The sequence below is a fragment of the Triticum aestivum genome, chromosome 4A (genome assembly GCF_018294505.1).
Source record: "Triticum aestivum cultivar Chinese Spring chromosome 4A, IWGSC CS RefSeq v2.1, whole genome shotgun sequence".
Lineage (NCBI taxonomy): Eukaryota > Viridiplantae > Streptophyta > Magnoliopsida > Poales > Poaceae > Triticum > Triticum aestivum.
This window is the reverse complement of record NC_057803.1, coordinates 291,301,805-291,322,191: the sequence shown is the minus strand read 5'-3', so window position 1 is coordinate 291,322,191 and position 20,387 is coordinate 291,301,805.

Below are 20,387 nucleotides of genomic sequence, written 5' to 3'. Positions count from 1 at the left end.
CAGGTGCCTCAATCCACCCAGATGTGTGTTTAAGTTGCCACCTTAGATAAACCATTAATTAACAATCTCACATCTATCATGGATATCACTCACCCAATCCACGTCTACTAGCATAGCATGGCATAATAAGCAAACGTAGAAGTAACTCCCAAAGGTTTGATAATAAACAGGTAATAGGTACTACCTCATCTACTTCCCATCCCACAATTTAATTAGATCCTAATCATGCAATGTGTGAGGATTGATCTATTGCAATAAAACTGGGTAGTAGAAAAGGTATGATCAAAGTGTTACTTGCCTTGCTGATGATCCGCGAAACCTAACGATTCGAAGTAACAGGCGGCGCACTCCGGGTATTCTATCGCAAACAAACAAACAAGCATACAATAAGTACTCATCTGATGCACAGGTAAAACTCAAATCAGAGATCTAACCAGAAGGTTCAACTTAAGAACTCTGGTTGGCAAAAAGAATCAAATTGAACGAAGCAACGAAAATCCAACAGCGAAAGAAAACAACTTCGTTCTAGTAATCTGGATCTAGGGCAAATTTTACAGTAGCAAAATCTTGTTTAAGTTGGTTAAACGGATAGAGGGTTTCGAGACGAATCTCTAGGCGCTTGAATCGCCTGATTCCGATAAACGAGCGAAAAGTTATACTAAAACGAAAATCGGATCAGGAATCGCGATCAGACGCGGATTTAATCCGAGAAAAAGAAAAACGCCGAACGCCAATTTTTTTTCCTCTCTTTTCTTACGGCGGCACGGAAAACGAGGCGGCGGCAAACCTCGGCGGCGGGATCCGGCGGCGGCGGCGGCGGACGATGGCGGCGGCGCGGCAGCGACGGCGGCTGGGCTGGGGCTGGCTAGGGTTTCCCTCGGGGTGGGCTGCCCCGGCTTATAAAGGCCCCCCCTCGGGCCGGAGTCCTAGTCGGACACGACCCGTAGGTCGGTTCGTTTTTTTATTCTGCTCGGAAGAAAAATAAAAAGAAATACTAAACGGACTCCAAAAATTCCGAAATAAATTTTCACGGGCTTCTAAAATCAAGCCGCACAAGGTGAACATTTATTTGGGACCTAAATGCAATTTTGAAAAACGCACTTTTTCCTAAATTCAAATAAAACACCGGAAAACTCCGAAATAAAATCTCATTTGATTTTATTATTAAATCCTCAATATTTCTTTATTTTGGGAAAGCCATTTTATTCCCTCTCTCATATTTTTGTAATAGAAATAATTGATGATAAAATAAATAAAATCAAATGATCCTATTCTCAAAATTTGAGAAAACTCAAATATGAAAATAATGAAATCCCCAACTCTCTCTGTGGGTCATTGAGTTGCGTAGAATTCCTAGGATCAACCAAAATGCAAAATAAAATATGATATGCATGATGCTCTAATGTATAACATTCCAAATTGAAAATTTGGGATGTTACACTTCTCAGACGAAACTCCGCCGCCACGAGGCAGAACCTTGGCGGAACCAATCTAGGGCTCTGGCGGAGCTGTTCTGCTGGGGAAACTTCCCTCCCAGAGGGGGAAATCATCGCCATCGTCATCACCAATGCTCCTCTCATCAGGAGAGGGCAATCTCCATCAACATCTTCATCAGCACCATCTCCTCTCAAAACCCTAGTTCATCTCTTGTATCCAATTCTTTTCTCCAAGTCCGGGATTGGTACTAGTAGGTTGCTAGTAGTGTTAATTACTCCTTGTAGTTGATTCTAGTTGGTTTAATTGGTGGAAGATCATATGTTCAGATCCTATATGCATATTAATACCCCTCTGATTATGAACATGTTTATGCTTTGTGAGTAGTTACGTTTGTTCCTGAGGACATGGGAGAAGTCTTGCTATTAGTAGTCATGTGAATTTGGTATTCGTTCGATATTTTGATGAGATGTATGTTGTCTCTCCTCTAGTGGTGTTATGTGAACATTGACTACATAACACTTCACCATTATTTGGGCCTAGAGGAAGGCATTGGGAAGTAATAAGTAGATGATGGGTTGCTAGAGTGACAGAAGCTTAAACCCTAGTTTATGTGTTGCTTCGCAAGGGGCTGATTTGAATCCATATGTTTCATGCTATGGTTAGGTTTACCTTAATACTTTTGTTATAGTTGTGGATGCTTGCAATAGAGGTTAATCATAAGTGGGATGCTTGTCCAAGTAAGGACAGCACCCAAGCACCGGTCCACCCACATACCAAATTATCAAAGTACCGAACGCGAATCATATGAGCGTGATGAAAACTAGCTTGACGATATTCCCATATGTCCTCGGGAGAGCTTTTCTCTATATAAGAGTTTGTCCAGGCTTGTCCTTTGCTCCAAAAAGGATTGGGACACCTTGCTGCACTTTACTTACTTTTGTTACTTGTTGCTCGTTACAAATTATCCTATCACAAAACTATCTGTTACCACTTATTTCAGTACTTGCAGAGAATACCTTGCTGGAAACCGCTTATCATTTCTTTATGCTCCTCGTTGGGTTCGACACTCTTACTTATCTAAAGGACTACGATAGATCCCCAATACCTGTGGATCATCAACACTCTTTTCTGGCGCCGTTACCGGGGAGTGAAGCACCTTTGGTAGGTGGAATTTGGTAAGGAAAAATTTATATAGTGTGCTGAAATTTACTGTCACTTGTTACTATGGAAAGTAATCCTATGAGGGGCTTGTTCGGGGTATCTTCACCCCGACCAGTAGAGCAAAGAGTTGCTCCTCAACCTACTGAACCTACTGAAAATGAAAATGTCTTCTTTGAAATTCCTTCGGGTATGATAGAAAAACTGCTAGCTAATCCTTTTTTAGGAGATGGAAAAAAGCATCCTGATGAGCATCTAATATATGTGGATGAAGTTTGTGGATTATTTAAGCTTGTAGGTGTACCAGGAGATGTTGTTAAGAAGAAGGTCTTCCCTTTATCTTTGAAGGGAGATGCATCGACATGGTATAGGCTATGTGATGATATGGGGTCTTGGAATTACAAACGATTGAAATTGGAATTTCATCAGAAGTTTTATCCTATGCATCTTGTTCATCGTGATCGCAATTATATATATAATTTTTGGCCTCACGAAGGAGAAAGCAATGCTCAAGCTTGGGGGAGGCTTAAATCAATGTTATATTCATGCCCCAATCATGAGCTCTCAAGAGAAATGATTATTCAAAAAAATTATGCTTGGCTTTCTGATAGCAATCGCACCATGCTTGATACTTCTTGTGTTGGCTCTTTTATGATGAAGACTATTGAATTCAAATGGGATTTATTGGAAAGAATTAAACGCAACTCTGAAGATTGGGACCTCGACAAAGGTAAGGAGTCAGGTATGACACCTAGGTTTGATTTTGTTAAATATTTTATCGATACCGATGTTTTCCGTAAATTTAGCACTAAATATGGACTTGACTCTGAGATAGTAGCTTCTTTCTGTGAATCTTTTGCTACGTATGTTGATCTCCCCAAGGAGAAGTGGTTTGAATATCGTCCTCCCATAGAGTAAAAGTAGCTGCACCTATTAAAGTTGAAGAAAAGATTGTCACTTATAATGATCATAGTGTTCCTACTTCTTATGTTGAGAAACCACCTTTTCCTGTTAGGATAAAGGATCATGCTAAAGCTTCAACTGTGGTTCGTAAAAGCAATATTAAAACTTATACACCTCATGAGCAAATTAAAGTTGAACCTGATATTGCTATTGTTAAAGATATCTTGTTTGATAATATTGATGGGCATGTTATTTATTTCTGTGATGAAACTGCTAGAATTGCTAAACCTTGTGTTAAAGATAAACCTAGACCTGTGGTAGGCATGCCTGTTATTTCTGTTAAAATAGGAGATCATTGTTATCATAGCTTATGTGATATGGGTGCCAGTGCTAGTGTAATACCTATTAGCCTATATAGAGAAATCATGCATGATATTGCACCTGTTGAACTAGAAGATATTGATGTCACAATTAAACTTGCCAATAGAGATACTATTTCACCGATGGGAATTGTTAGAGATGTTGAAGTCTTGTGTGGGAAAACTAAATATCCTGCTGATTTTCTTGTTCTTGGTTCCTCACAAGATAGCTTTTGTCCCATTATATTTGGTAGACCCTTCCTGAACACTGTTAATGCTACCATAGATTGCAAAAGGGATGTTGTTACTATCGGTTTAGATGATATGACTCATGAATTTAATTTCTCTAAGTTTAGTAGACAACACTATGAAGAAGAATTACCTAGTAAGGATGAAATTATTGGTCTTGCTTCTATTGTCGTACCTCCTAGTGATCCTTTAGAACAATATTTGCTAGACCATGAAAATGACATGTTTATGAATGAAAGAAGGGAAATAGATGAAGTATTCTTTAAACAGGAACCTATTCTGAAACACAATTTGCCTGTTGAAATCCTAGGGGATCCTCCTCCACCCAAGGGTGATCCCATGTTTGAGCTTAAACCGTTGCCTGGTACTCTTAAATATGCTTATCTTGATGAGAAAAAGATATATCCTGTTATTATTAGTGCTAACCTTTCAGAGCATGAGGAAGAGAGATTATTGAAAACTTTGAAGAAGCACCGTGCAGCTATTGGGTATACTCTTGATGATCTTAAGGGCATTAGTCCCACTCTATGTCAACATAAAATTAATTGGAAGAAGATGCTAAATTAGTTCATGATCATCAATGACGTCTGAATCGTAAAATGAAAGAAGTGGTAAGAAAGGAAATACTAAAGCTCCTTGAGGCAGGTATAATCTATCCCGTTGCTGATAGTCAGTGGGTAAGTCTTGTCCATTGTGTCCCTAAGAAGGGAGGTATTACTGTCGTTCCTAATGATAAAGATGAATTGATTCCTCAAAGAATTATTACATTTTACAGGATGGTAATTGATTTCCGCAAATTAAATAAGGCCACTAAAAGGATCATTACCCCTTACCTTTTATCGATCAAATGCTAGAAAGATTATCCAAACATACACATTTTTGCTTTCTAGATGGCTATTCTGGTTTCTCTCAAATACCTGTGTCAGCCAAGGATCAATCGAAGACTACATTTACTTGCCCTTTTGGTACTTTTGCTTATAGACGTATGACTTTTGGTTTATGTAATGCACCTGCTACCTTTCAAAGATGCATGATGGCTATATTCTCTGACTTTTGTGAAAAGATTTGTGAGGTTTTCATGGACGATTTCTCCGTCTATGGATCTTCTTTTGATGATTGATTGAGCAATCTTGATCGAGTTTTGCAGAGATGTGAAGAAACTAATCTTGTCTTGAATTGGGAAAAGTGTCACTTTATGGTTAATGAAGGTATTGTCTTGGGGCATAAAGTTTCTGAAAGAGGTATTGAGGTTGATAAAGCCAAGGTTGATGCTATTGAAAAGATGCCATGCCCCAAGGACATCAAAGGTATAAGAAGTTTCCTTGGTCACGCCGGATTTTATAGGAGGTTCATTAAGGACTTCTCAAAAATTTCTCGGCCTTTGACTAACTTATTACAAAAAGATATACCATTTGTCTTTGACGATGATTGTGTAGAAGCATTTGAAATACTTAAGAAAGCATTGACCTCTGCACCTATTGTTCAGCCACCTGATTGGAATTTACCATTTGAAATTATGTGTGATGCTAGTGATTATGCTGTAGGTGCTGTTCTAGGGTAAAAAGTTGATAAGAAATTAAATGTTATTCAATATGCTAGTAAAACCCTAGACAATGCTCAAATAAATTATGCTACTACTAAAAAGGAATTCTTAGCAGTTGTATTTGCTTTTCATAAGTTCAGACCTTATATTGTTGATTCTAAAGTAACTATTCACACTGATCATGCTGCTATTAAATATCTTATGGAAAATAAAGATGCTAAACCTAGACTTATTAGATGGGTTCTCTTGCTACAAGAATTTGATTTACATATTGTTGATAGAAAGGGAGCTAAGAACCCCGTTGCAGACAACTTGTCTAGGTTAGAAAATGTGCTTGATGACCCACTTCCTATTGATGATAGCTTTCCTGATGAGCAAATTAATGTCATAAATGCTTCTCATACTGCTCCATGGTATGCTGATTATGCTAATTACATTGTTTCTAAGTTTATACCACCTAGTTTCACATAGCAGCAAAAGAAAAGTTCTTCTACGATTTGAGGCATTACTTTTGGGATGACCCACATCTTTATAAAGAAGGAGTTGAAAGTGCTAGTGATCGACTAGAGGGGGGTGAATAGGCGATTTTTATGAAAGTCTTCAAAACATGGAAGTTTTGAAGACAAACGATAGAAATAAACCTATTACCATGCAGCGGAAGGTAGACTACACTAAGCAAGCCATAGTCAAGTATTCAATGAAATGAAAGCACAAAGACTAATAGCAACTAGGCAGTATAGATCAGGATGGAAGATAGTATGAAGCCAATCAGAACAAGCAGTCACACAATGAAGACAAATAGATAATGCAAACAGGCAATGACTTCACAAGGACCAATCTGCAAATAAAGAGATGGGAAGGATAGAACCAGTGGCTCGTTGAAGACAATGATTTGTTGGACCAGTTCCAGTTGCTGTGACAACTGTACGTCTGGTTAGGGAGGCTGAGATTCAACTCAGAAGACCGCGTCTTCACCTTATTCCCCTTGAGCTAAGGACACCCAGTCCTCGCCCAATTACTCTAGTAAGTCTTCAAGGTAGACTTCCAAACCTTCACAGACTTCGTTCACCGGCGATCCACAATGACTCTTGGATGCTCAGAACGCGACGCCTAACCGGCTGGAGGATTCACAGTCCTCAAGTGTAATAAGTCTTCAGATCACACAGACAAGAAGACTTAAGTGATGCCTAACACTCTTTGGCTCTGGGTGTTTAGGGCTTTGTCCTCGCAAGGATTTCTCTCTCAAAGGCTTCGAGGTGGGTTGCTCTCAAACGACAAAAGCCGTGCACTAACTCTGAGCAGCCAACCAATTTATGGTGTAGGGGTGGGCTATTTATAGCCACTAGGCAACCCGACCTGATTTGTCCGAAATGACCCTGGGTCACTAAGGAACTGACACGTGTTCCAACGGTCAGATTTCAAACACACACGGCAACTTTACTTGAGCTACAAGCAAAGCTGACTTATCCAGCTCTGGATAAGATTTGCTCTCATTGTCTTCGCTCGAAGACATAGGATTTTGGTTAAGCATCACTTCAGTCATTCTGACTGGTTTACTTGGACCGCACTTAACAGTACGGTGGTTCCTATGACTCAACAAAGAAGAAAAAGAATGACGAAACAACTAAGTCTTCACGCTCCATAGTTTTCACGTGATGTCTTCTCTTGACATAGTCTTCAATGTGAATGTCTTCACATATGACCTTTGACTTCAATGTCTTCATACATATTTAGGGGTCATCTCTGGTAGGAAAACCGAATCAATTAGGGACTTCTACCTGTGTTATCCTGCAATTCTCACAAACACATTAGTCCCTCAACTAGGTTTGTCGTCAATACTCCAAAACCAACTAGGGGTGGCACTAGATGCACTTACAATCTCCCCCTTTTTGGTGATTGATGACAAACTGGTTGAAGTTTTCAACGGGGAATAAAATATGTGAAATTGTAAAGGATAGGGTATTGTCTTCAAAAGTGGCAAAGGCTCCCCCTGAACATGTGCATATAAGTAATTTGCTTTTGGAATTCAAATGCACATGGCAGGTTGTACTTGTGGAGATCCTCTTCAACTTATGATGACAATTCATCATGCATGATTTGATATAACGAAGATAATGACATGCATAATGAAAAATGGACGTCTGCAAAATGACCTAAGTGCGGAAGTTATTATCGCACATGCGGTATTTATCATCACATCACAGAATAGCAAATACGTAGCAGACGACCATCAAGTTTAAGTGTTACAACTCAAAGAACCAAATGTATCAAAAAGCGAGAGTTGTAGACACTAGGAAAAAACATAAAGCAACCGCCCATATGGACCCGCTTGAAGACTATCAACTCATATGCTTCTCCCCCTTTTGTAAGTAAGGACCAAAAAGGTTTGAAGACATAGAGCTTCTACTCGTTCCTAGAGGGAGTAGGTGAAGCAGCAGGGTCGTCATTGGCGCTTGGCGGTGCAGAAGAACTCGGCACAGTGTCGATATGTGGCGATGCAGACGTTGGAGAAGTCACATCATCTTCATCCTTGATGACTCTGGCATTTACAGTAGCCGCTGAAGAGGAGTATTTAGAGTCTTCAAGAGATGGAGTCCATCGCAGAACTGCATTCCTTGGAGGCGTTGAATCAAACTTATATCTCTCAATGGAGCCATCGTCTCTTAAATCATCTTCAGAGCACAGAAGTGTCAGACTCTTCCAAGATCGCCGACAGGCTTCATGGGAGACAAATGCGTTCTTGGTGGCTAGATTATGAATGCGATTGACATCAACCAAGAGACTATGCATTTGACGCTTCAGCCAGTCATGATGCTTATCTTGCTTTTGATGAAGTGCGACAAGAAGTTCTTGGTCATTTAGAACACGAGAGCACTTCCGAGGCCTTTGAGCAATAGTGCTTTCTGTGTTGGCTTGAAGAGGGGCACGAGTATTGCCTGCCAATGGATAAACACGAGTGATAGCATTGGGCACATAATGACTTGGAATAGGCTGAGTGAAGCTTTGATGGTCTGCATTGTGAAGACATAGCAGCTCCTTTGCATGGTCAGGGTAAATGGCATCAACAGACAGATTGACCTCCAGCAAAAAGACAAGATGGTTTCGTGCAGAGGGCTGATAGTTGATTGCAGAGTGAAGATTGATGAGGCGCATGACCCATGGAGCATAGAACTTCAGTCCAAAGATGTCTGAGCCTGATGCTGCCAGTTGACAAATGAAGAAATCTTGTGCATTGAAGCTCTTGCCATTGAGAATATAGAAGACCAATGTCTTCATTGTACCTTCAAGTTTTGCAACTGGAGAATGTCCTTTGATAGGCCAGGGAGTTCGCCGTATGATGTGGTAGATGGTGCGTGGCAGATACTCAAGGTCTTCAACAAAGAACGCCTGTGGATATTCAACATCTAGAGGCAAAGGCTTCATCGTACTGAGCATCTGGCTCATGTTGGGCTCGGGCTTCTGAAAAATGCTCTCCAAAGCATTCTGGTGTTGTTGACAACCTGGTTCATAGTATTCACCAGGAGTGGGCAGGGCTGTGAGCTCAATGATATCAAGAGCTTTGGCTTCATGATGGACATTGCCTGTCATCCACTCAAGGACCCAAGTCTTTGGATCCCTGTTGTAGCCGCGAATGTGAAGAGTTGCATAAAACTGTAATAGAAGCTCTTCATTCTAGTGTTCCTTGTCTGTGACAAATTGCAAGAGTCCAGCGTCTCTGAAGCAATCCAACGCTTCTTCTAGACAGGGCAGGCCAACTATAGCTTCAGTGTCGAGACGCATATGTGGAAATATGCGCCCTTGATTGTATAAGACACATGAATAGTAGCTGCGTTGCTGATAGCTCCAGAACCGATCCGATGAGATGCGAGATTTGGAGTATGGGTTCTTGGTGCTGTTGAAGAAGGTGTTATGTGCCACGAAGTCATTCACTAGGAGAGGTTGCAGTGCCTGGGAATCTTCGAAGTCTTGGCTTGGGCTTCTGGACTTGAGGCATGTGCTCGAGATGATAGTCAAATTGTGGACCCGCAGCAGGTGGAGGAACCAGAATGGGCCATCGGACCATAACAGGCTGACCATGATCAAATGCCAGCTCAATAGTATGAGGTCTTGGAGGGGGTACAGGAGCATTGGCATTTTCATTGACATGGGCTGCAAGTGGCACAATAGCTTCAGGAGGAATGATTACGTCTGGTGTAGCATTGGCTTCAGGGGCCACATTGGCTTCAGGTGCTTCATTATTGGCTTCGGGCATGACGACATCAGTGTCGTCAGCAGTGTTGTTGTTGGTGGTGATGTTAGCTTCAACCTCCACTTGTGTGGCTGGAGGGTTGGACACATTTTCCTCGGGAGCAGCATCTTGGTGGACTGGGGAAGTTGCAACTCGTTCTTCTTCAACTCTTGGTTCTTCTTTATCATCGGCTGATGCAGCCGGAATACCTTCAGCCGTTTTGGCTTCAGACTCAGAGACATTCGCATTTGGAGTGGCTTTTGGGAACACTTGACATGCAACAGATCGGTGGTGCACTTCTCCTTCTGGAACGCTCGAAAGAGTGACTTGGGGCCTTGGTCCTTTGTGAAGCCTGCATAATGCTGGAGACGCCTGTGGAGATGGAGTTGGTTGGGCCTTAAAGTCATCGTCATCTTGCACTGGTGAGGTGACTTGTGGTTGGGGAGTACTTGGGGTGTCTTGTTGTTGTGGGTGATCAGCCCACGATGCATCCTGAGCAATTGGCGTCAGAGGATGACCAATGCTGATGAGCTCGATGTGCGTGAGCACAGGCGATGATACCACATTTTGTTCAATCTAAGGAAGTACTTCATCATCTGCTACATTGTCGTGGTGACCAATGTCTTCAGCTGCGGTGGGGTCAACAGCTGGAATATCTTCAGCTTCAGGAACCTCTCTGGAAGCAGGCTCATGAACTATCATACGTCTTTCTTATTGCGTGGATTCAGGACGAGCAACAGAGATGGGCTCGACAACAAGGGGATCTGTGGGAGCAGCCCGATCTTTCTTGGTTTTGTGCTTCTTCTTTGAGGGTGCGTCATTAGATGCTTCAAGATATTTCCTTTTTCTGGCTTCAGCTGCTCTAGTTTTCTTGAATTCTGAAGCCACTGTGGGGACCTTAGGCTTCGAGCCTGTCATACTGGCTAGGAAGACAATGTGAGGTTCTTCATGCCTTGATGCTTCTGGTTCTGCCACAGCTGGCTTCTTCTTCTTCTTGGCAGCCATTCTGGGGTCAATGCCTGGTCGCCCCAAGGCCTTGCGCTTTTCAGCTTCATTGTAGCCTTGAACACATTTGGCAGCAAGATTCTTCATGCGCTCATGAGAACCTTGGGCTTCAGCATGTTTCTTGAGAAATGCTTCCTTGAGCTCGTGTAGCATGATCTTGAAGTTCCGCACATCCTTCACACTAAGCCTGGCCATATGCTTCTTGAACTGAGCCTTTTCAAAATCAATCTTGTGCTTCAGCTCAACAATTTTATGAGCAAGAGCTAACTCAGAAGCAATGGTGCTGTTGAAGGAGACGCTGAGGCCAATTGGAAGTTGTAGATCGTCAAAACTGAGTTCTGGATTGTCAAACCAGTCATCGATGAACTTGTTCAGAATCTCAACATAGAAGAGGGGAAGATCATTAAAGATTTCCGCCTGCTGCATGCTCTTAATCAACAGCTCAAGAGCGTCATTGGTAAGATCGTCGTCACTTGATAGATCAATGGCCTCATTTCTCAGAATGGAAGCAGGGGTCAGAGCAGGACTGGAGGAGTGCATAGGCTTCTTCTTCTTCATCTCGGTCTTGGAGACGCGAGAGAGATCTTCAGACTGCACACTTGGTGCAGGTGGAGCGGTGGCCAAGGGCTTCACTCGTGAAGCTTTTAGTGGATATGAAGGCTTCAGAGCCTTGGGTTGCTTCTACTTCTTCGGCTTCAGAGGTGCAGGCACTTAATCAGAGTCAGCGTCATCTGCAGGTCGATCCACATCTGCCCCTTGAACCATGATATGAGTGATGAGACCTTCTAAGTCATAGAAGGGCCCAACCAGATTTGGTTCAGCTTCGCGTGTGCCATTGGCACGAGGCGTAGAGGGGACAGGATTGAATTCTAATCCCCAAGATTTATTGTTCTCCTTGGCCGAGTTCTTGGCAAACTGAAAGTTGCACTTGAGCAGATTGTCATCCCGACACCATAGCAGAGATGTGGGATGAGCATCAGTAGGTTGAGGTCCACGGACCATGCAAGGGAAGAAACCCTGAGCAATGGCTTCAATTCTGGTCTTGGGTTGAAGATTTTTATAGAGAATATCTCCCCAGGGACGCTTGATAGCATTCTTCTCAGCATACTCCTTGGTGACGAATCTGTACTTAAACCATTGCTTGGCCCAATATCTTCGGATCCATTGGATTCGAGTTTTGCGTTCATTATAGGTTTCTTCAGGATCGGTTTTGTACAGTTCATGCACATCAGCTGGCAAATCCTTTGATGTTTCCCCGTGGCGCTGTCTGCTGCCCTTCCTCACTGACTTTTGCGAAGCCATGAAGTTCAAACTATATGGCTTCAGCACTGACAAAGGCTTCTTGGTCAGACAAGAACTGGCTTAGGGAGAGTTGATATGATGCTATAAGAATTCTGCAAATGAATGCAGACTATGAGAACCAAGGGATTCTCCCACGGACATGTACCTGTGACAGCAGTAAAGATGCGAGGGAAGGGGAAGAGGTCATATGCATTCTCAGAAGAGTTTGAAGGTAAATCAGTTTGAAGACATTGACCTCATAAGCGAAGACATTCACTTATGTGTTTGACATTGGTTCCAGATTTGTACGAATCCAAGAATAGGTACAAGTGAGGAATCTAACTAGTTTAGATGCATAAGTGAAGATGCTAGGCACAATATGAGATGCAGAACTAGATAGATCCAAGTTCGTAGTCACAGAAACCACTTTTGGTGAAGAAAGATGAATCGATTAGATCAAAAGACGGTAAAAAGTGAGATTTTAATTACCACACGATGAACTGCTAGATGGGAAGAGTAGGAGACCGAGCAGTTCGATCCATCGTGCCCTAACTTAGCGACGGAGGACACCTACGGCGGCGGCGGAGAAGACGATGTCCGCGGCCGGCGTGAGGACAGCGTCGGTGAAGTCGCGGCACCTAAGCGCTTCGCCGCAGGCGTCGTCGAGAGCTAGCGCTAGGGTTTTGACGAGGTGGAAGAAGGATTTTTGACCGTGAGGGGACATGTATTTATAAGGAAAAGAACGGCACAACGCAATTACGCAGGTGCCCCTGGCGGTTCACATCTGAGGGACATGTGGCGAACATGCAACACATTGAAAGCAGTTCCATGTTCCCACGCCCGTCTGGATTGTCGGGCGGTCGTTCTAGATTCTCCGGGTTTCAGGCAATAAGGATTAAGCATTTAAAACAGATTAAATGTTTGTCTCTGTGTCTTCTGCTGACAAGGACGCGGAGAAGACATTTGACAATTTCAATAGAATGCATATGATTTGGATAGATAGATTTGAGGTAGAAGCATAGAGAGGTTAGGGTCCAATCACATTCGCTTAGATCAAAAGATTCAAATGAAAATACATAGCTATAAGTGAATGTTGTAGAGGAAGAACACTTAATATATGCATATACCAAGTCAACATTGTGAACATAATCAAGAAAGCAAATCAATGTTGAAGACAAATCAAGTGTGAAGACTTTGCAAAAAGTAACGCCATGAGAAAAACACTTCTAAAGGAAGAATTTGGTGGTGGCGTTACCCACCGTATAGGAAGTATTAGACCCAGACATGGCGCACAATTATCGTGGCGCTCCGAAGTCAAATTTCACGTTAATGTGTTCACACTCAGAATGTAAGTCTTCATTGATTGAAGATATACTTTACTTCATGTGTTGCACATCTAAGTCATCAACATGCATAAGTGTTAGGATGTGTGCCTGATCACAGGACATTTGAGGATTCCAAGATATTTAGCTCACACCGTAACTTGCAAAACCTTTTCTCATCCAAGGGCTTTGTGAAGATATCTGCCAGTTGCTCTTCAGTGTTGACGTGTATGATATCAATATCTTCATTCAAGACATGATCTCTAAGAAAGTGATGACGAATTTCAATGTGCTTTGTCTTTGAGTGTTGAACTGGGTTGTTGGCAATCTTGATGGCGCTTTCGTTATCGCAGTAGAGTGGTACTTGTTTCAGATGGATGCCATAGTCCTTGAGAGTTTGCTTCATCCATAGAAGCTGAGCGCAGCAAGACCCAACAGCAATGTATTCAGATTCAGCAGTGGAGAGAGATACACAGTTCTGCTTCTTTGAAGACCAACATACAAGTGATCATCCTAGAAAATGACATGTGTCTGATATAGACTTGCGATCCACCTTGTCACCAGCATAATCAGCATCCGAGAATCCAACTAGATCAAACTCTGAGCCCTTTGGATACCATAATCCTAGTGTTGGGGTGTGAGCCAAATATCGAAGAATTCGCTTCACCGCTAAGTGATGCGATTCCTTTGGTGCCGCTTGGAATCGAGCACACATGCAAACACTAAGCATAATATCTGGCCTAGATGCACATAAATAAAGCAAAGAACCAATCATGGAGCGGTATACCTTTTCATCAAACTCTTTACCATTGCCGTCGGGACCCAGATGGTGTTTAGCTGGCATTGGCGTCGTGTAACCTTTGCAATCTTGCATTCCAAACTTCTTCGGGAAATCTTTGAGGTATTTCTCTTGAGATATGAAGATGTCATTTCTTTGCTGACGAATTTGAAGACCAAGGAAGAACTTCAACTCACCCATCATGGACATCTGATATTGCTCTTGCATCATGTATCCAAACTCATCACTGTATTTCTGATTAGTGCAGCCGAAGATAATGTCATCCACATATATTTGGCACACAAATAGTTCACCATCATATGTCTTCATGAAGAGCGTGGGATCCAGGGAACCAGGTTTGAAGCCTTTACTCTTTAGGAAGTCCTTGAGTGTGTCATACCAAGCACGAGGGGCTTGTTTGAGGCCATACAGTGCCTTGTTGAGCTTATAAACCATGTCAAGATGTCTTGGATCTTCAAAGCCAGGCGGTTGTGCAACATACACTTCTTCTTCAATCTTGCCATTGAGAAAGGCACTCTTCACATCCATTTGATACAGAAGAATGTTATGATGATTTGCATAGGCCAGCAGTATGCGTATAGCTTCAACCCTAGCCACAGGAGTAAATGTTTCATCGAAGTCAATTCCTTCAACTTGAGTGTATCCTTGAGCAACGAGACGAGCCTTGTTTCTGACAACTTGACCATGCTCATCTTGCTTGTTGCGATATATCCATTTAGTGCCTATGATATTGTGCTTACGAGGATCAGGACGCTTGACCAGTTCCCATACATTATTCAGCTCAAATTGTTGAAGCTCTTCTTGCATAGCTTGAATCCATTCAGGTTCCATGAAGGCTTCATCAACTTTCTTGGGTTCAGATATTGATACGAAACCGAAGTGCCCATAGAAATTTGATAGTTGTGTTTCCCTTGAACGAGTGAGTGGACCAGGTGCATTGATGCTATCAATTATTTTCTCAATTTGTACTTCATTTGCAACACGAGGATGAACAGGATGAAAATTTTGCTCTTGCTGATCATTGTCATCGTTAGAAGGATTGTCTTCAGGCTGAGCATTGTCTTCAGGTTAATCAGGTGCAGAGATGATGAGTTCCTCTTCGGGCTGTGCTTCAGACGGTATGATTTCTCAAGTTCCCATAAGCTTGATGGATTCACTGGATGGAACTTCATCTAGCACATTTGGCAGGTGCTCTCTTTGCGAGCCGTTAGTCTCATCGAACCGCACATCCACAGTTTCAACCACTTTATAGTGAAAGAGGTTGAAGACTCTGTAGGAGTGCGAATCCTTTCCGTATCCAAGCATAAAACCTTCATGTGCTTTCGGTGCAAATTTTGAAGTGTGATGTGGATGCTTGATCCAGCACCTAGCACCAAATACTCTGAAGTAACTGACATTTGGCTTCTTACCAATGAGGAGCCCATAGGATGTTTTGTTCAGAAGCTTGTGAAGATAAAAATGGTTGATGATATGGCATGCAGTATCAATGGCTTCAGGCCAGAACTTTCTTGGAGTCTTGTATTCATCGAGCATCGTCCGGTCCATCTCAATGAGTGTTATGTTCTTGCGTTCCACGATGCCATTCTGTTGCAGCATGTACGGAGCTGAGAAGTCATGAGTAATGCCCAAAGTATCAAGATAAGTGTCGAGGCTGGTGTTCTTGAATTCAGTGCCATTGTCACTTCTGATGTGCTTGATCTTGACGCCATAGTTGTTCATGGCTTGATTGGCGAAGCGTCTGAAGACATCCTGCACTTCAGTCTTGTAGATGATTATATGCACCCATGTATATCTTGAATAGTCATCAACAATGACGAAGCCATAGAGACAAGTAGTAGTAGTAAGAGTTGAGTAGTGAGTGGGACCGAAGAGGTCCATGTGTAGCAGTTCGAAGGGTTGAGTCATTGTCATGATTGTCTTCGAGGGATGCTTGGCCCTCGTCATCTTTCCGGCTTCGCAAGCACCGCATAAGTGATCCTTCTTGAACTTGACACCCTCGATGCCCATGATATGCTTCTTCTTTGCAGGAGTGTGCAAATTCCTCATGCCAGCATGCCCTAGCCTCCGTTGCTAGAGCCAGCATTCTAAAGCTTTTGCAAGAAGACATACGGCAAGCTGTGGTCCTGCCGAGAAATCTACCATGTACAAATCATCTTTCCGATACCCTTCAAAGACTAGAGACTTGTCAGATTCCATTAGAACAAGGCAACAATGTTTTCCAAACATCACAATCATGTTTAAATCACAAAGCATTGAGACAAACATTAAGTTGAAACTAAGGGATTCAACAAGCATCACTTTATCCATGTGCTGATCCCTTGAGATTGCAACTCTACCTAGACCCAATACCTTGCTTTTACCAGTATGAGCAAATGTGATGTGACTCTTGTCAGATGGACGTAAGGTTGAGTCCATGAGAAGACTTCGCTTGCCAGTCATGTGATTAGTACATCCACTATCAATAATCCATTCTGAAGCAGCTAGTGTCATACCCTACAGTGCAGTTAGGGGGATAGGTTTCACGAAGAGAATTGTGAAGCATAAACATTTGACGAGCAAGTGGATTATGAAAGCTTAGATCGAGGTTAGGACTGATAGGGAAAGTAGCAAGCAACTTAGGAACAAAATACATAATAAGACCATTTGGACATTTGATATTGCGCCCTACAAGATGTTTAAGGTCCCCAACAGTAGCTTCAGACGCATTTGATTTTCGGCTGGAGACCCTTTCCTGTAAAAAGAGTTAAGCTTTCTTAGCCACCCACATCTTCAAGGGTGGCTTAGAAGCAATGAGTCTAAGTGCATCATCTGAGAACTTTGGCTGCCCTAGCAAATAGTCTTGTAGGTGGAATATAGTACTCATAAGAATAAGCAGAGTAGTTCTTGGTCTTATGAACATGGCAGTTTGATGAAACGCGCTCAGATTCATAGGCCTGAGTATGGTTACCCTGCAAAACATTTGCGTTAGTGCGACTCATGTGAGTCTTCTGTATGTATGAAGCCTTTTGTAACACCCTCGATGCGGCTATATCTCCCACGTGTCGAAGCACGACATAGAGGCATAACCGCATTGACAGCAATGTCGCAAGTGAGGTAATCTTCACACAACCCATGTAATACATAAGGGAAAGAGATACATAGTTGGCTTACAATCGCCACTTCACAAAATTACATGAATAAATCATTACATCATCCAGATACAATCAGGGTCCGACTACGGAACCAAAATAAAAGAAGAACCCCAAATGCGACACGGTCCCTGATCGACCCCAACTGGGCTCCACTACTGATCAACTAGAACGAAACAACATAAAGGACAAGACCTTCATCGAGCTCCTCCTTGAGCTTCATTGCGTCACCTGCTCGGTAACATCGGCACCTGCAAACTGGTTTTGGAAGTATCTGTGAGTCACGGGGACTCAGCAATCTCACACCCTCGCGATCAAGACTATTTAAGCTTATGGGTAAGGTAAAGGTATGAGGTGGAGCTGCAGCAAGCGACTAGCATATATGGTGGCTACATACGCAAATGAGAGCGAGAAGAGAAGGCAAAGCACGGTCGATAAAAGTATGATCAAAAAGTGATCCTAGAACAACCTACGTCAAGCATAACTCCAACACCGTGTTCACTTCCCGGACTCCGCCGGAAAGAGACCATCACGGTTACACACACGGTTGATGAATTTTAATTAGGGTCAACTTCAGGTTTTCTACAACCGGACGTTAACAAATTCCCATCTGCCCATAACCGCGGGCACGGCTTTTGACAGTTCAAATCCCTGCAGGGGTGTCCCAACTTAGCCCATCACAAGCTCTCACGATCAACGAAGGATATTCCTTCTAGCGGGAAGACCCGATCAGACTCGAAATCCCGGTTACAAGACATTTCGACAAGGTAAAACTAAACCAGCAACACCGCCCGAATGTGCCGACAAATCCCGATAGGAGCTGCACATATCTCGTTCTCAGGGCACACTCAGATGAGCTCTCCATACAGCTAAAACCAAACCTCGAGTTTCCCCGAGGGGGCGCTGCACAGGACCCTAGTTTGGACCAACACTCAGAGGAGCACTGGCCTGGGGGGGTTTAAATAAAGATGACCCTTGAGTCTGCAGAACCCAAGGGAAAGAAAAGGCTAGGTGGCGAATGGTAAAATCAATGTTGGGCATTGCTGGAGGAGTTTTATTCAAGGCGAACTGTCAACGGGTTCCCATTATCACCCAACCGCGCAAGGAACGCAAAATCCGGGAACATAACACCAATATGATGGAAACTAGGGCGGCAAGAGTGGAACAAAACACCAGGCATAAGGCCGAGCCTTCCACCCTTTACCAAGTATATAGATGCATTAATTAAATAAGAGATATTGTGATATCCCAACAAGTAAACATGTTCCAACAAGGAACAACATCCCCATGTCCCAACAAGGAACAAACTTCAATCTTCACCTGCAACTAACAACGCTATAAGAGGGGCTGGGCAAAGTGGTAACATAGCCAATCAACGGTTTGCTAGGACAAGGTGGGTTAGAGGCTTGGTTCAACAATATAGGAGGCATGATAAGCAAGTGGTAGGTATCGCAGCATAGGCATAGCAAAAGAGCGAGCAACTAGCAAGCAAAGATAGAAGTGATTTCGAGGGTATGGTCATCTTGCCTGAGATCCCACAAGGAAGAAGAACGAGTCCATGAAGAAGACAAAAGGACGTAGTCGAACGGGTCCTCACAAACACGACGTTAACGGAACTAACCCGAAGAAGCAACACCGTAAAGAAGCAAACAACATGGTAAACAAGCATCACATAAGCATGGCATGATGCACAAACAAGTATGATGCATGTCCAGTTTAAAGAGGCATGGCATGGCATGGCAAAATGCACAAGCAATCCTAAAAATTAAGTGGAGCTCATTATGCAACGGAGTTGCATATTGAAGAAAACACCACATGACTTATCTAGTTCTCTCTCGTTTATGTACCCAACAATATTAAATGTTGTTAAACATGGCAAGAGGGTGAAGCAAAGTAAAACTACCTATCTAGTCAAGGTTAAATGAGGCCTGTCAGTGTACTAGAATAGGGGTACCCTAGTACCCCGAACTTGTGCACGGGTAGTTGCAGCACCCCGCGGCAAGGCTTGCCGGGCGAACGCCAAGATCCTCCGTGGTTCCCTTGGAGCCATTCAAGAACAAAGTATTTAAGCTTAGGAGACAAGGCCCCGGCAAGAGGAGCTTGCCGGGAAGGCTAACCAAGGCACTCCAAGGAACTTGCCGCGACGCGCCACGCGCTCCGGCAAGGCAACAAGGCCCCGGCAAGAGGAGCTTGCCGGGAAGACCAACCAAGGTACCTCGAGGCCCGGTGAGCGACAAGCTTCCGGACCCGACAAGATAACAGCAGCGGCAAGGCGCTTTCCGCGGCAGGCGGCCACTCTGTGCCCACACTCCAGCGCATCCACCAACGTGTCGCTCTGGGGGCCTCTCCAGGCGCGCGAGGTGGGAGGCTGTGCAGCCAGCGGTGCGCAGTGGCATGCGAAGCTGACAAGATCACCATCGTGGCGAACGGTGGCACCCCTAACGGTCCTTTTCTGCACTGTTTGGGTGACTCAGACGGGCATTTAATGCCCTTGTCCCCTGCCGTCAGGGTTAGGTAGGGTGCACTGTACAAGTAACTGTACCAACCACCTCACTTTTTACATTTGTACCCTTCTCTGCGTTGCCACCTGTCGGTGACCCCTTTAGCGTATAAAAGGAGGCCCATGCGCAACGTAGAGGGGGTTCGACTGGTTCGGAACCCAGAAAAACACTATGCTCTCTCTCTCTGGAGCAAGAACACAAGATAATCAAACAAGCAGCAGTAGGAGTGTTATCTCTCCGGAGAGCTCCGAAGCTGGGTAAACTGCTCATGTGCTTCGCCTCGATCTGCTCTTCGTGTGATCTCCGCCCCCCGCCGAACCGAAAGGGGCTCGGTCCGCCGGCCCCATAGATGTTCGTGGATCAGTTTCCCCGACAAGGACGGAAGCAACGAACAACAATTCTGGTAAAATCCTCATGTGCATATTTTGGTTATGGTATTGTTCTGCCCTAAACATAATTTTAGAGTTATTAAAC